This window comes from Mya arenaria, chromosome 8 (genome assembly GCF_026914265.1).
Source record: "Mya arenaria isolate MELC-2E11 chromosome 8, ASM2691426v1".
In the NCBI taxonomy this organism is placed as follows: domain Eukaryota; kingdom Metazoa; phylum Mollusca; class Bivalvia; order Myida; family Myidae; genus Mya; species Mya arenaria.
Genome location: NC_069129.1, coordinates 61,236,239 through 61,252,978, shown reverse-complemented (window position 1 = coordinate 61,252,978; position 16,740 = coordinate 61,236,239).

Sequence of the window (16,740 nt, the reverse complement as noted above, 5' to 3'; positions counted from 1 at the left end):
ATCGTCATACAAGGGACACATACCACTACAAGACTTCCAACATTACACAACTATCAAACATCGTCATACAAGGGACACATACCAATACAAGACTTCCAACATTACACAACAATCAAACATCGTCATACAAGAGACACATACCACTACAAGACTTCCAACATTACAGAATTATTAAACATCGTCATACAAGGGACACATTCAACTACTAGACTACCAACATTACACAACTATCAAACATCGTCATACAAGGGACACATACCAATACAAGACTTCCAACATTACACAATAATCAAACATCGTCATACAAGAGACACATACCAATAAAAGACTTCCAACATTACACAACAATCAAACATCGTCATACAAGGGACACATTCAACTACTAGACTACTATTATTACACAACTATCAAACATCGTCATACAAGGGACACATACCACTACAAGACTTCCAACATTACAGAACTATTAAACATCGTCATACAAGGGACACATACCGCTACAAGACTTTCAACATTACACAACTACCAAACATCGTCATACAAGAGACACATACCACTACGAGATTTCCAACATTACACAACTATCGAACATTGTCATACAAGGGACACATACCACTACGAGACTTCCAACATTACACAACTATTAAACATCGTCATACAAGGGACACATACCACTACAAGACTTCCAACATTACACAACAATAAAACATCGTCATACAAGAGACACATACCACTACAAGACTTCCTACATTACACAACTATCAAACATCGTCATTCAAGGGACACATACCACTACAAAACTTCCAACATTACATAACAATCAAACATCGTCATACAAGGGACACATACCACTAAGAGAATACCAACATTATACAACTATCAAACATCGTCATACAAGAAACAAATAACACTACAAGACTTCCAACATTGCTCAACTATCAAACATTGTCATACAAGGGACACAAACTACTACAAGACTACCAATATTACATAACTATTAAACATCGTCATAAAAGGGACATATACCACTACAAGACTTCCAACATTACACAACTATCAAACATCGCCATACAAGGGACACATACAACTACTAGACTAACAACATTACAAAACCGTCAAACATCGCCTTACAAGGGACCCATACCACTAAAAGACTTCCAACATTACAAAACTATTAAACATCGTCATACAAGGGACACATACCACTACTAGACTTCCAACATTACACAACTATTAAACATCGTCATACAAGGGACACATACCACTACAAGACTTCCAACATTACACAACTATCAAACATCGTCATACAAGGGACACATACCAGTAAAAGACTTCCAACATTACACGACTATTAAACATCGTCATACAAGGGATACATACTACTACAACACTTTCAACATTACACAACTATCAAACATTGTCATACCAGAGACACATACCATAACGAGACTTCCAACATTACACAACTATTAAACATCGTCATACAAGGGACACATACCACAACAACACCTCTAACATTACACAACCATCAAACATCGCCATACCATTGACACATAACACTACAAGACTTCTAACATTACACAACCATCAAACATCGCCATACAATTGACACATAACACTACAAGACTACCAACAGTACACAATTATCAAACATCGCCATACAAGGGACACATACCACTACAAGACTCCAACATTACATAACTATTTAACATCGTCATAAAAAGTACACATACCACAACAAGACTTCCAACATTACACAACTATCAAACATCGTCATACAAGGGACACATACCACTACGAGACTTCCAACATTACACAACTATCGGACATCGTCATACAAGAGACACATACAACTACAAGACTTCCAACATTACACAAATATCAAACATCGCCATAAATGAGACACATACAACTACAAGAGTTCCAACATTACACAACTATCAAACATCGTCATACAAGAGACACATACCACTACAAGACTTCCAACATTACACAACTATCAAACATCGTCATACAAGGGACACATACCACTACGAGACTTCCAAAATTACACAACTATTATACATTGTCATACAAGGGACACATACCACTACAAGACTACCAATATTACACAACTATTAAACATCATCATACAAGGGACACATACCACTACTAGACTACCAACATTACACAACTATTAAACATCGTCATACAAGGGACACATACCACTACAAGACTACCAATATTACACAACTATCAAACATCGTCATACAAAAAACACGTTCCACTACGAGACTACCAAAATTACACAACTATCAAACATCGTCATGCAAGGGACACATACAACTACTAGACTACAAACATTACACAACTATTAAACATCGTCATTCAAGGGACACATACCACTATAAGACTTCCAATATTACACAAATATCAAACATCAACATACAATAGACACATACCACTACGAGACTTCTAACATTACACAACTATCGAACATCGTTATAAATGAGAAATATACAACTACTAGACTTTCAATATTAAACAACTATTAAACATCGTCATACAAGGGACACATACCACTACCAGACTTCCAATATTACACAACTATCAAACATCGTCCTACAAGGGACACATACCACTACAAGACTACTAACATTACACAACTATCGCACATCGTCATACAAGAGACACATACCACTACGAGCCTTATAAGGGACACATACCACTACGTGATTTACAACTTTACACAACTATTAAACATCGTCATACAAGTGACACATACCACTATAAGACTTCCAACATTACACAACTATCAAACATCGTCATACAAAGGACACATACAACTACAAAACTTCCAACATTACACAACTATCGAACATCGCCATACAAGGGACACATACCACTACAAGACTTCCAACATTACACAACAATCAAACATCGTCATACAAGAGACACATACCACTACAAGACTTCCAACATTACACAACTATCAAACATCGTCATACAAGGGACATATACCATTACAAAACTTCCAACATTACACAACTATTAAACATCGTCATACAAGGGACACATATCACTACAAGACTTCCAACATTACACAACTATCGAACATCGCCATATATGAGACATATAAAACTATTAGACTACCAACATTAAACAACTATTAAACATCGTCATACAAGAGACACATACAACTACAAGACTACCAACATTACACAACAATCAAACATCGTCATACAAGGGACACATACCACTACAAGACTTCCAACATTACACAACTATCAAACATCGTCATACAAGGGACACATACCAATACAAGACTTCCAACATTACACAACAATCAAACATCGTCATACAAGGGACACATACCAATACAAGACTTCCAACATTACACAACAATCAAACATCGTCATACAAGGGACACATTCAACTACTAGACTACCAACATTACACAACTATCAAACATCGTCATACAATGGACACATACCACTTCAAGACTTCCAACATTACAGAATTATTAAACATCGTCATACAAGGGACACATACCACTACAAGACTTCCAACATTACACAACTAACAAGCATCGTCATACAAGAGACACATACCACTACGAGACTTCCAACATTACACAACTATCGAACATTGTCATACAAGGGACACATACCACTACGAGACTTCCAACATTACACAACTATTAAACATCGTCATACAAGGGACACATACCACTACAAGACTTCCAACATTGCACAACAATAAAACATCGTCATACAAGAGACACATACCACTACAAGACTTCCAACATTACACAACTATCAAACATCGTCATACAAGGGACACATACCACTACAAAACTTCCAACATTACAAAACTATTAAACAACGTCATACAAGGGACACATACCACTACAAGACTACCAACATTACACAACTATCAAACATCGTCATACAAGGGACACATACCACTACGAGATTTCCAACATTACAAAACTATCAAACATCGTTATACAAGGGACACATACCACTACGAGACTACCAACATTACAGAACTATTAAACATCGTCATACAAGAGACACATACCACTACAAGACTTCCAACATTACACAACTATCAAATATGGTCATAAGAGGGACACATACCACTACAAGACTTCCAACATTACACAACTATCATACATCGTCATACAAGAGACACATACCACTACGAGACTTCCATCATTACACAACTATCGATCATCGTCATACAACACATACCACTACAAGACATCCAATATTACACAACTATTAAACATCGTCATATAACACATACCACTACAAGACTTCCAACATTACACAACTATCAAACATCGCCATACAAGGGACACATACCACTACAAGACTTCCAACATTACACAACTATCAAACATCGTCATACAAGAGGCACATACCACTACAAGACTTCCAACATTACACAACTATCAAACATCGTCATACAAGGGACACATACCACTACGAGACTTCCATCATTACACAACTATCGAACATCGTCATACAACACATACCACTACAAGACTTCCAACATTACACAACTATTAAACATCGTCATATAACACATACCACTACAAGACTTCCAACATTACACAACTATCAAACATCGCCATACAAGAGACACATACCACTACAAGACTTCCAACATTACACAATTATCAAACATCGTCATACAAGAGACACATACCACTACAAGACTTCCAACATTACACAACTATCAAACATTGTCATACAAGAGACACATAACACTACTAGACTACCAACATTACACAACCATCAAACATTGTCATACAAGGGACACATACCACTACAAGACTTCCAACATAACACAAATATCAAACATCGTCATACAAGGGACACATACCACTACAAGACTTCCAATATTGCACAACTATCAAACATTGTCATACAAGAGACACATAATGTTCAAACTACCAACAAAGATTATTGATTGTGTTCTTGCAAACTTAATCTGTTCAAATTTCAGGATTTCCATTCTCACGATCAATTATTGAATCATTTCGCCACTGTTTACGGAAAATGAAATGCAAAGTTTCATTAAGTTGTTGTCCTGGTCCCTCTAGCAAATGCAAAAGTTTAAAAAAATTATCGAAAATGTTTATACTCATGTCGTTGGAGTTTCATACTTATGTCGGGGAGTTTCATTTTAATGTCTAAGGAGTTTCACATTTTTGTCAAATGTGTTTCATACTTTTGTCAATTCAGTTTTTTGGTATAGTGGTATATTATTTCAACATTTCATGCAGAGACAAAGTTTGATTGTGATTATATAATGTTGTCTGTCGTGCCAGCTCAACTTTCAAATACCAGAAACAAAAGACACAAAATGGCCCTTAATGGCTCACCTGATTAAGATGACCAACTCATCAGTGTTAAGGTTGCTCTTGTTTGCCTAGGAAGTAAGTGGTTACCGATAGGTTCACCAATGTTTTAAATCGACAGACGAAAGTATCCGCGAACAAGGTGCTGGTAGAAAAAAATCATGTATATAATGTCCAAAATAAATCTACAGCTGAGAACACAGTTGTGTTATGGGGGTTTAAACGTGTGTATCAGGTAATAAAGTTTTATACGATGCCCACAAATTGCTTGGTTAAGAAGTTGTATAAATCAATTTCAGGCAGATTTGTGGCGACATTCATGTAAAGATATACGCTTTTGCAAAGAATGGTTGTTATGGGCTTGATTGTTAAAAAATAAGTGCAAAATGAGATGTTGACACGATGTCAAAGATGGTGAAATTTGAGATGAAAGGACTCCACAGCTAATTCCTAAACTACTCAATATTTTCTATGCATATGCAACATTTGAGGGAGACAGACGAAGTACATTTGTAGTTCATCCCTATATTGGGTTGTACCTGTTCTTTTCACGTCTTTGCGCTATGAAGACTTATTAATCGGAAGTTCATGCGAATGTGTGTACTGTTACGCAGAAACATTTAAGAAAATAAACTGTTACTCCGTAAATCATAATATTTTCATACCGTAAATATCCCATTGAAGATCCGTGTTGAAACTGTAATAAAATAATAATGTTAAAATTGAGCCCAATCACAGCCTACGCTGGTCTCATAAGACCGGTAAAAATAATGACACTTAACCCTAAAACATTTTTTCTTTTAAGATTTATCAAAGGGGTCTGCTCGTTGTTAGGCGTGACCCCTTTGATAAATTTGACGAAAAAAATAAAAAGTTTAGGCTAAAGGTCACTATGTTTTACCGGTCATATGGCACCAAAGCAGGAGATCATTTCAATAAACTACTGTGAGTCAAATGTTTGTTAAATTTACAAAAGGTCCAATACAATCTGAAAATATTCGAAAAAAGGAATAAGGACTATATGTAAAACTCTTTTTGAATTTGTTTCGGTCGAACTTTTCCATTTTTCTTCTCTATCACATGCACATACAAGGCATACAAGGTTAAAAAACTGTCGTTGAAATGCTAGAAGCTAATTGAATTGGATGCATTTCAACGTCACTATTTAAGCAGACATATGTACAATAAATGTTTAGCATACTCGTTTACACAAGATTCGACTCATTTTATCATAAAATTGACTTATTCACTCTTAATTATCATTGACGTTAGTTATGTAACAAGTGTTGTATGGTAGCGTTGTTTTGATAATCGTGTTGTTCTCTATACTTTCTACCAATTATAAAATATTTTTTCTTACCAATAAATAAACAGTATATACATATTGCCTCTTATATTGCGTGTTATAATGTTAAATCGCATATGTGTTGAAAAAGTTAAAAGACAGTGCATGTTTTGTCCAACATAAACTCGTGAATAAGTGTTCTCTATCTATTTTTCTCACTCACATCTCTTATAACATTTCCTGAACTTTGAATTGAACAGTTTCTACTTGTGAAGTAATGTAATGACCCCAAACCTACGAGTCAAAGCTTTATAAGGGAAAATTTTTAAAAGAGAAAAATGATCTACATAGATTTGTATTAAATGCGCACTTTGCCGTCTTCTTGAATAATTTTCAATTTCCTTAAATGGCAAGATTGTTGTATTTTTACATGACAGCTAAATAATGGAGGTCAAAAGTAACAACGCCGTTAATTATCTAGATATAAATACAGGAAGGGCTGTAATTTGCAAATGTACTGTTTAGTGATGTTGCGTGATAGAAACTATCATTGTAGTATCAAATGATTACACAACTAGCTAAGGGTACAGATAATTCCTCATTATAACATACAGCACACGCGTATGTAGGTTTATGTTCTAATACCACGTGATAAGTGACGTCATAATGCTACGTCGGACGGCAGTATTTTGCCTCGGATAAGAACGAAAATCAAAGGTAACTTTTTTATTTCTTTATCATTTTTAATGAAACATAGCACAGTCTATGCCGCTAATAGTGCCCTACCTTCGTTTTTTTACCAGAGTTTGATTAGTAATTTAGTTTTTCCAAACACTTCGACAAACCTGTTCAAAATTTACTTTTTGATAATGCTCCGTCAGACGGCCTTTTTTATTTTCTCACGTGGTATACACACATTGTTGTATCTGTTGACCGTTTGAGTTTTCTTGCTCTAACACCAGGTTTAGTGTTGGCATATACTGGACATCCATTTCTTATGAAGTCGAAACCCGTTGCTCGACATCCCAAGTGCCGACCAAATTACCCCGAGCCGCGGAAATATCGAGCCAAGCGGGAATGTTTTCATAGAGTTAACTAAAATCGGCCATTTGCATCAAGTTCGAGCCAACAAGGAAATCGAGCCAAGCGATATCGAGTGAACGGGTTTCGACTAATATAGTCTATTAGATTTACCTTAAATTATTTCAAAGGTAGCATTGTCATTCACCTATTTGAGCTTATAGGCGGACATAATGGCAGAATAATGAATTCAATTTATGAAAGATGTACTTATCTTTTATATGTCATTTACTACCACAACTATTATTTGTAAGGTATAAGGCGATACTTTGCACTAATGATTCCATTAACTAGCTTGCGACTTTTACTAATGGAAGACATTGGTAATGATTTATTGTGAAGACAATTTGTAGAGAAGGGAATACAGATTTGATTGAACGCATTTTTTTTGCTTGATTACAATTGCCATGTTTGATGTCTTTGATCATCTGTACAAACTAGGCGTAAAAATGAATACACGAGTAAGAATTTGAGTTGTGCAAGCACTTAGGCTTTTCCCAAAGATAAAATGAGGACTGCTGTTAATTGTGAATACGGGAAATGACCTAAAAATCTACATTAATGACAAGACCAGAGATGATCACGCTATAATTAGGGGTAACGCCCTCCCCGTCATAGAAACCGAAATACCGCCTATATTGGGAAGAAAAACAACAACATTCTATTATTGCTTGATTTTCGTATATTCTATTTATATCCTAGTTTCTATGGTAATTTCTTATATTAATGAGTTTAAACACATGCATAACTAGATGTATAGTTAAATGAGTACGCCCTATACAGTAGGGTTCCAGGAAAATATATTTTAAGAAGAGCGTTCTTTCTGGTAATAGTAACATAGTTTATGGTACTTTATGGCTACGTTTACTATACTCTTATATAAGCAAACGTAATCTTTATACCACAAAGGAATTAGGTAAATCTGATTTATGTATTATATATACGACGAGCACGAAACGTTACAAGCTTAGCATTGTCGTTGAAGAATTATCTACCCCCAAAATAGAAGCAACAAACGCTAAAGGTCGTGTAGAATTCCTACGCATTTGTTTCATTTAAAGAGTTGTGTTTACCAGGTCACCTATACAAATAAACATTGTCTTAGTTAAACATTATTTTAGATATTTTAGAGTATTAATTTCACTGTAATTTCTGATATACGTGACTGGATTTGACGGTGGGGGCGAAGGGCTGGATAACTGAGCCCCTTCCCATGAGCTAAATCGTAGGATTTGATCTGCTGCAGGGAATCAATTGACACTTCATTGGTTAATGAAGATCAGTTTATTACTGCCATTTATGTTTGTTTCTTACGGATTGTAAATTCAGTTTGCTCTAAAAGTAGGTTCCGGTGTACCTAGACTCGGCATCCGGATTACCGCCAAAGATGTCCTTAAATCCAACGTACCTTCAGGAATAGGGCGGGGAGGGCGTCACACACTCTCTAATTGTTTGTACATTTGCTTTTCAATGGAAGCTACATAAGCAAGCTCTATTGCTCAAAACTTAATCAAAATTAAGCTTGAAGCCACAATGTTCAATATTAAACAACGCTACAAAACAGCACTCATATAATTATTATCATTGCTTAATGTCAAAGTAACAACCTTGGTTTGGCCAACTCTCGGTTTACCTTTATCGTTCGTACCGTTCATGCGCATCCATCAAAATACAAAAAAGAACGTTGTGTAGGTAAAAGTATGAATTCGAATGACAAAACATGTCAGCATTTCTTTACCGTCACTTTCTATAGATGAGGAAAATGTTTCCGTATAAAATGGTGAATTGACTTTATTGTGATATGTATCGGATTACAAGGCATTGTTGTACAATGCTGAACAAACCAATGCTAAACTGTCAGAACATTTGTCTCGTCAAGAGTCGATAAACAGCGTGAATGAACTAACCAGAAATCGCCTCAGATGACCACAAATCTTAGAAGAAATATGTTTTTCGATTGTTTAACGACAACAAGGAGATATGTTTGGGACATATATACTCGTACTAAGTTTTTGCAATATTTCACGAAATGCGTCCAAACTCCTTTGACATAAGTCTAACACTCCTTCGATATTAGTGCGAAACTCGTTCGATATTAGTATGAAACTCCTACAGAATTTGTATGACAATCCATCAATATTCGTAGGTAACTCCTTCGGGATGTGTAAGAAACTTCGACAAAAGCATGAAACTCCTTCATAAGTATGAATTTTCGTCGAAATTAGTATAGAACGCCTACCACATAAGTTATACACTTCATCGACAAAATTATGAAACTCCTTCGACATAAGTATGAAACTCCTTCGACATAATTCAGAAACTGCTTGGGCAATAGTATTACACTCGATCGACATTAGAAGGAAACTTCTTCGACATTAGTATGAAACTTTCGACATAAGTTTGAAATCCCTTCGACATTAGTATGAAATTCCCTCGACGTAAGAATGAAACTCCCTTGGCATTAGTATGACACTCACTCGACATTAGTAAAAAAAAACTCCCTCGACATTAGTATAAAATCCCTCGACGTAAGTATAAAACTCCTTCGACATTAGTATAAAACTCACTCGACGTAAGTATGAAACTCCCTCGACATTAGTATGAAATTCCCTCGACGTAAGTATAAAACTCATTCGACATTAGTATAAAATTCACTCGACGTAAGTATGAAACTCCCAAGAACATACTCAATAATCTTTTTTGGTATTTTGAGCGTAATGTGTCTCTTGTATGACAATGTTTGATAGTTGTGTAATGTTGGAAGTCTTGTAGTGGTATGTGTCCCTTGTATGACAATGTTTGATAGTTGTGTAATGTTGGAAGTCTTGTAGTGGTATGTGTCCCTTGTATGACAATGTTTGATAGTTGTGTAATGTTGGAAGCCGTGTTGTGGTATGTGTCTCTTGTATGGCGATGTTTGATAGTTGTGTAATGTTGGAAGTCTTGTAGTGGTATGTGTCCCTTGTATTACGATGTTTGATATTTATGTAATGTTGGAAGTAAGTCTTGTAGTGGTATGTGTCCCTTGTATGACAATGTTTGATGGTTGTGTAATGTTGGAAGTCTTGTAGTGGTATGTGTCCCTTGTATGACGATGTTTGATAGCTGTGTAATGTTGGAAGTCTTGTAGTGGTATGTGTCTCTTGTATGACGATGTTTGATCGTTGTGTAATGTTGGAATTCTTTTAGTGGTATGTGTCCCTTGTATGACGATGTTTAATAGTTGTGTAATTTTGGAAGTCTCGTAGTGGTATGTGTCCCTTGTATGACGATGTTTGATAGTTGTGTAATGTTGGAAGTCTTGTAGTGGTATGGGTCCCTTGTATGACGATGTTTTATACTTGTGTAATGTTGGAACTCTTGTAGTTGTATGTGTCTCATTTAAGGCGATGTTCGATAGTTGTGTAATGTTTGAAGTCTCGTAGTGGTATGTGTCTCTTGTATGACGATGTTCGGTAGTTGTGTAATGTTGGAAGTCTTATAGTTGTATGTTTCTCTTGTATGACGATGTTTGATAGTTGTGTAATGTTGGACGTCTTGTAGTGGTATGTGTCTCTTGTATGACTATGTTTGATAGTTGTGTAATGTTGGAAGTCTTGTAGTTGTATGTGTCTCTTGTATGACGATGTTCGATAGTTCAGTAATGTTTGAAGTCTCGCAGTGGTATGTGTCTCTTGTATGACGATATTCGATAGTTGTGTAGTGTTGGAAGTCTCGTAGTGGTATGTGTCCCTTGTATGACGATGTTTGATAGTTGTGTAATGTTGGAAGTCTTGTAGTGGTATGTGTCTCTTGTATGACGATGTTTGATAGTTGTGTAATGTTGGAAGTCTTGTAGTGGTATGTGTCCCTTGTATGACGGTGCTTAATAGTTGTGTAATGTTGGTATTCTTGTAGTGGTATGTGTACTTTGTATGACGATGTTTGATAGTTGTGTAATGTTGGTAGTCTTGCAGTGGTATGTGTACTTTGTATGACGATGTTTAATAGTTGTGTCATGTTGTTAGTCTCGTAGTGGTATGTGTCCCTTGTATGACGATGTTTGTTCGTTGTGTAATGTTGGTAGTCTTGTAGTGTTATGTGTCCCTTGTATGGCGATGTTGGATGGTTGTGTAATATTGGAAGTGTTATAGTGGTATGTGTCCCTTGTATGACGATGTTTAATAGTTGTGTAATGTTGGAGGTCTCGTAGTGGTATGTGTCTCTTGTATGACAATGTTTGATAGTTCTGTAATGTTGGAAGTCTTGTAGTGGTATGTATCCCTTGTATGACGATGTTTAATAGTCGTGTAATGTTGGAAGTCTTGTAGTGGTATGTGTCCCTTGTATGACGATGTTTGATTGTTGTGTTATGTTGGAAGTCTTGTAGTGGTATGTGTCCCTTGTATGACGATGTTTGATAGTTGTGTAATGTTGGTAGTCTAGTAGTTGTATGTGTCCATTGTATGACGATGTTTGATAGTTTTGTAATGTTGGAAGTTTTGTAGTGGTATGTGTCCCTTGTATGACGATGTTTGATAGTTGTGTTAAGTTGGAAGTCTCGTAAAGGTATGTGTCTCTTGTATGACGATGTTTAATAGTTGTGTAATGTTGGAAGTCTTGTAGTGGTATGTGTCTCTTGTATGGCGATATTTGATAGTTGTGTAATGTTGGAAGTCTTGTAGTGGTATATGTCCCTTGTATGGCGATGTTTGATAGTTGTGTAATGTTGGAAGTAATATTGGTAATCTTGTAGTGGTATGTGTCCCTTGTATGACGATGTTTTATAGTTGTGTAATGTTGAAAGTCTTGTAGTGGTATATGTCCCTTGTATGGCGATGTTTGATAGTTGTGTAATGTTGGAAGTCTTGTAGTGGTATGTGTCCCTTGTATGACGATGTTTTGATAGTTCTGTAATATTGGTAGTCTTGTAGTGGTATGTGTCCCTTGTATGACGATGTTTTATAGTTGTGTAATGTTGAAAGTCTTGTAGTGGTATATGTCTCTTGTATTGCGATGTTTTATAGTTGTGTAATGTTGGAAGTCTTGTAGTGGTATGTGTCCCTTGTATTGCGATGTTTTATAGTTGTGTAAGGTTGGTAGTCTTGTAGTGGTATGTGTCTCTTGTATGACGATGTTTGATCGTTGTGTAATGTTGGAATTCTTTTAGTGGTATGTGTCTCTTGTATGACGATGTTTAATCGTTGTGTAATGTTGGAAGTCTTGTAGTGGTATGTGTCTCTTGTATGGCGATGTTTGATTGTTGTGTAATGTTGGATGTCTTGTAGTGGTATGTGTCCCTTGTATGACGATGTTTGATAGTTGTGTAATGTTGGAAGTCTTGTAGTTGTATGTGTCCCTTTTATGACGATTTTTGATAGTTGTGTAATGTTGGAAGTCTTGTAGTGGTATGTGTCCCTTGTATGGCGATGTTTGATAGTTGTGTAATGTTGGAAGTCTTGTAGTGGTATATGTCCCTTGTATGGAGATGTTTGATGGTTGTGTAATCTTAGTATTCTTGTAGTTGTATGTGTCCCTTTTATGACGATGTTCGAAAGTGGTGAAAATTGGAAATCTCGTAGTGGTATGTGTCCCTTGTATGACAATGTTTGATAGTTGTGTAATGTTGGAAGTCTTGTAGTGGTATGAGTCCCTTGTATGACGATGTTTAATAGTTCTGTAATGTTGGAAGTCTTGTAGTGGTATGTGTCCCTTGTATGACGATGGTTTAATTGTTCTGTAATGTTGGTAGTCTTGTAGTGGTATGTGTCCCTTGTATGACGATGTTTTATAGTTGTGTAATGTTGAAAGTCTTGTAGTGGTATATGTCCCTTGTATTGCGATGTTTTATAGTTGTGTAATGTTGGAAGTCTTGTAGTGGTATGTGTCCCTTGTATTGCGATGTTTTATAGTTGTGTAAGGTTGGTAGTCTTGTAGTGGAATGTGTCCCTTGTATGAGGATGTTCGATCGTTGTGTAATGTTGGTAGTCTCTTAGTTATATGTGTCTCTTGTATGACGATATTTGATCGTTGTGTAATGTTGGAAGTCTTGTAGTGGTATGTGTCTCTTGTATGGCGATGTTTGATAGTTGTGTAATGTTGGAAGTCTTGTAGTGGTATATGTCCCTTGTATGACGATGTTTGATTGTTGTGTAATGTTGGATATCTTGTCGTGGTATGTGTCTCTTGTATGACGATGTTTAATAGTTGTGTAATGTTGGAAGTCTCGTAGTGGTATGTGTCCCTTGTATGACGATGTTTGATAGTTGTGTAATGTTGGAAGTCTTGTAGCTGTATGTGTCCCTTTTATGACGATGTTTGATAGTTGTTTAATGTTGGAAGTCTTGTAGTGGTATGTGTCCCTTGTATGGCGATGTTTAATACATGTAGTTGTGTAATGTTGGAAGTCTTGTAGTGGTATGTGTCCCTTGTATGACGATGTTTAATAGTTCTGTATTGTTCGTAGTCTTTTAGTGGTATGTGTCCCTTGTATGACGATGTTTGATAGTTGTTTAATTTTGGAAGTCATGTAGTGGTATGTGTCTCTTGTATGACGATGTTTGATAGTTGTTTAATTTTGGAAGTCATGTAGTGGTATGTGTCCCTTTTATTACAATGTTTGATAGTTCTATAATGTTGGAAGTCTTGTAGTGGTATGTGTCCCTTGTATGACGATGTTTGATAGTTGTGTAATGTTGGTAGTTTCTTAGTTGTATGTGTCCCTTGTATGACGAGTTTTGATAGTTGTGTAATGTTGGTAGTCTTGTAGTGGTATGTGTCCCTTGTATGACGATGTTTGATCGTTGTGTAATGTTGTTAGTCTTGTAGTGGTATGTGTCCCTTGTTATCAAACTAAGTTAGTCGTTCTACGACAAAGAGAGGGCTAATTGCATACTACACGAAGCTTCGTAAAATCATAAAAAGACACATGCCCAATAAACCTGCAGATAAATTGACAAATTCACTGAAGACAGTAGAAATCAAACAAATTGAGGTTCTTTTCTGGTTGTAGTCAGTTAGTGTTACTTGATGCTTATAAAGTGCGGCCTAATCAACTGGGTTTGTACATTGTCATGGAAATTTATTAGCAATACAATAATTATAAAGTAAGACCCTTTCCTCACCCCAACTTCATTTTTTTCCCTAATCTAATTAAGGTACGATTGCATTAAGAACACCTTTCCAGTTGCATGATTAGCTCATTTTGTGTATTATATTTTTAAGTAGAATATTTATATCGATATCATTTAATCTACAATTGCCTTTGTTTACGAATATAAATTGCAATTACAATATATTTCAAATAATTTAGAATAAAGAAAATCTGTTTCTAGAATGAAACATGATCGGTACAAACATGTTATACTAGTGTGAGACTCAAATGTGCTTAACAACTATGCTACAGCCATTCGGAGCCATTCGGAGCTCCTCGGCCATTTTTATCGAAAACAACCTCGGATGTATGCCGGTACATCAGTTAAAGTAATTCGTGCATTTTCGAAATATATCATTAATTAAATGTTGTGTTTTAGAGGTGTATTTATTGATCTAAGTTTAAATTGATTGTCAGTGTTTTATTGCAAACATAATTATGATTACCAAGAATTAAGTCATAAAGTTTAAGTGCTACATAAAATTACTAGGCCACCTACTTGCATCGGACTTAAACGTACCGCTTTTTTGAGTATGTAAACCGTCCAAATACATCCGAGTTTGTTTTCGATAAAAATGGCTGAGGAGTTCCGAATGTTCTTCGGCACCACGAAGCCATTTACCTGTTGTACATGACAGCATGTGGTGATGACGCACAACATAATCTTATGACCAACAATATGGCCGATGTACCTATTCCTGGTTCAGATTCAAACCCACAAAGAGTATTCTATTTGGGAGAAGTGTCTTCAAATAATGATGCTATGTATATCGAAACCAGCATGGCTTAGGGCAGTTATTGTGATGTATCTTGACGACAGCATGAAAAAGGGCAGTTATCTTGATGCGTTTCAAAGCCAGCATGGCTTAGGGATATGTCTTGAAGCCAGCAGTACTAAGGGTAGTTATTTTGGTGTGTCTCGAAGCCATCATGACTAAGGTAGTTATGGCGGTGTGTCTCGAAGCCAGCAATACTAAGAGTAGTTATGGAGGTGTGTCTCGAAGCCAGGATGAAAAAAGGTAGTTATTCTGGTGTGTCTCGAAGCCAGCATGACAAATGATAGTTATTGCGGTGTGTTTCGAAGTCAGCATGAGTCATGACTAAGGGTAGTTATTCTGGTGTGCCACAGAGGCAGCATGACAACGCGTAATTATTGTGGTGTGCCTCAGAGCCAGAATAACTTTGCGCAGTTATTGTGGTATGCCTCAGAGCCAGAATGACTTAGAACAGTTATTGTGGTGTGCCTCAGAGCCAGCATGACTTAGAGCAGTTATTGTGGTGTGCCTCAGAGCCAAAATGACTTAGAACAGTTAATGTGGTGTGCCTCACAGGCAGCATGACTTAGGGCAGTTATTTTGGTGTGCCTCAGAGCCAGCAATACTGAGGGTACTTATTGTGGTGTGCCACAGAGCCAGCATGACTTACGGCAGTTATTGTGGTGTGCCTCAGAGCCAGCATGACTTTGAGCAGTTATTGTGGTGTGGCTCAGAGCCAGCATGACTTTCAGCAGTTATTGTGGTGTGCCTCAGATCCAGAATGACTTAGAGCAGTTATTGTGGTGTGCCTCAGAGCCAGCATGACTTAGAGCAGTTATTGTGGTGTGCCTCAGAGCCAGCATGACTTTGAGCAGTTATTTTGGTGTGCCTCAGCGCCAGAATGACTTAGAGCAGTTATTGTGGTGTGCCTCAGAGCCAGTATGGCTTAGAGCAGTTATTGTGGTGTGCCTCAGAGCCAGTATGACTTAGAGCAGTTATTGTGGTGTGCATCAGAGCCAGCATGACTTAGAGCAGTTATTGTGGTGTGCCTCAGAGCCAGCATGACTTAGAATAGTTATTTTGGTGTGCCTCAGAGCCAGCATGACTTTGAGCAGTTATTGTGGTGTGCCTCAGAGCC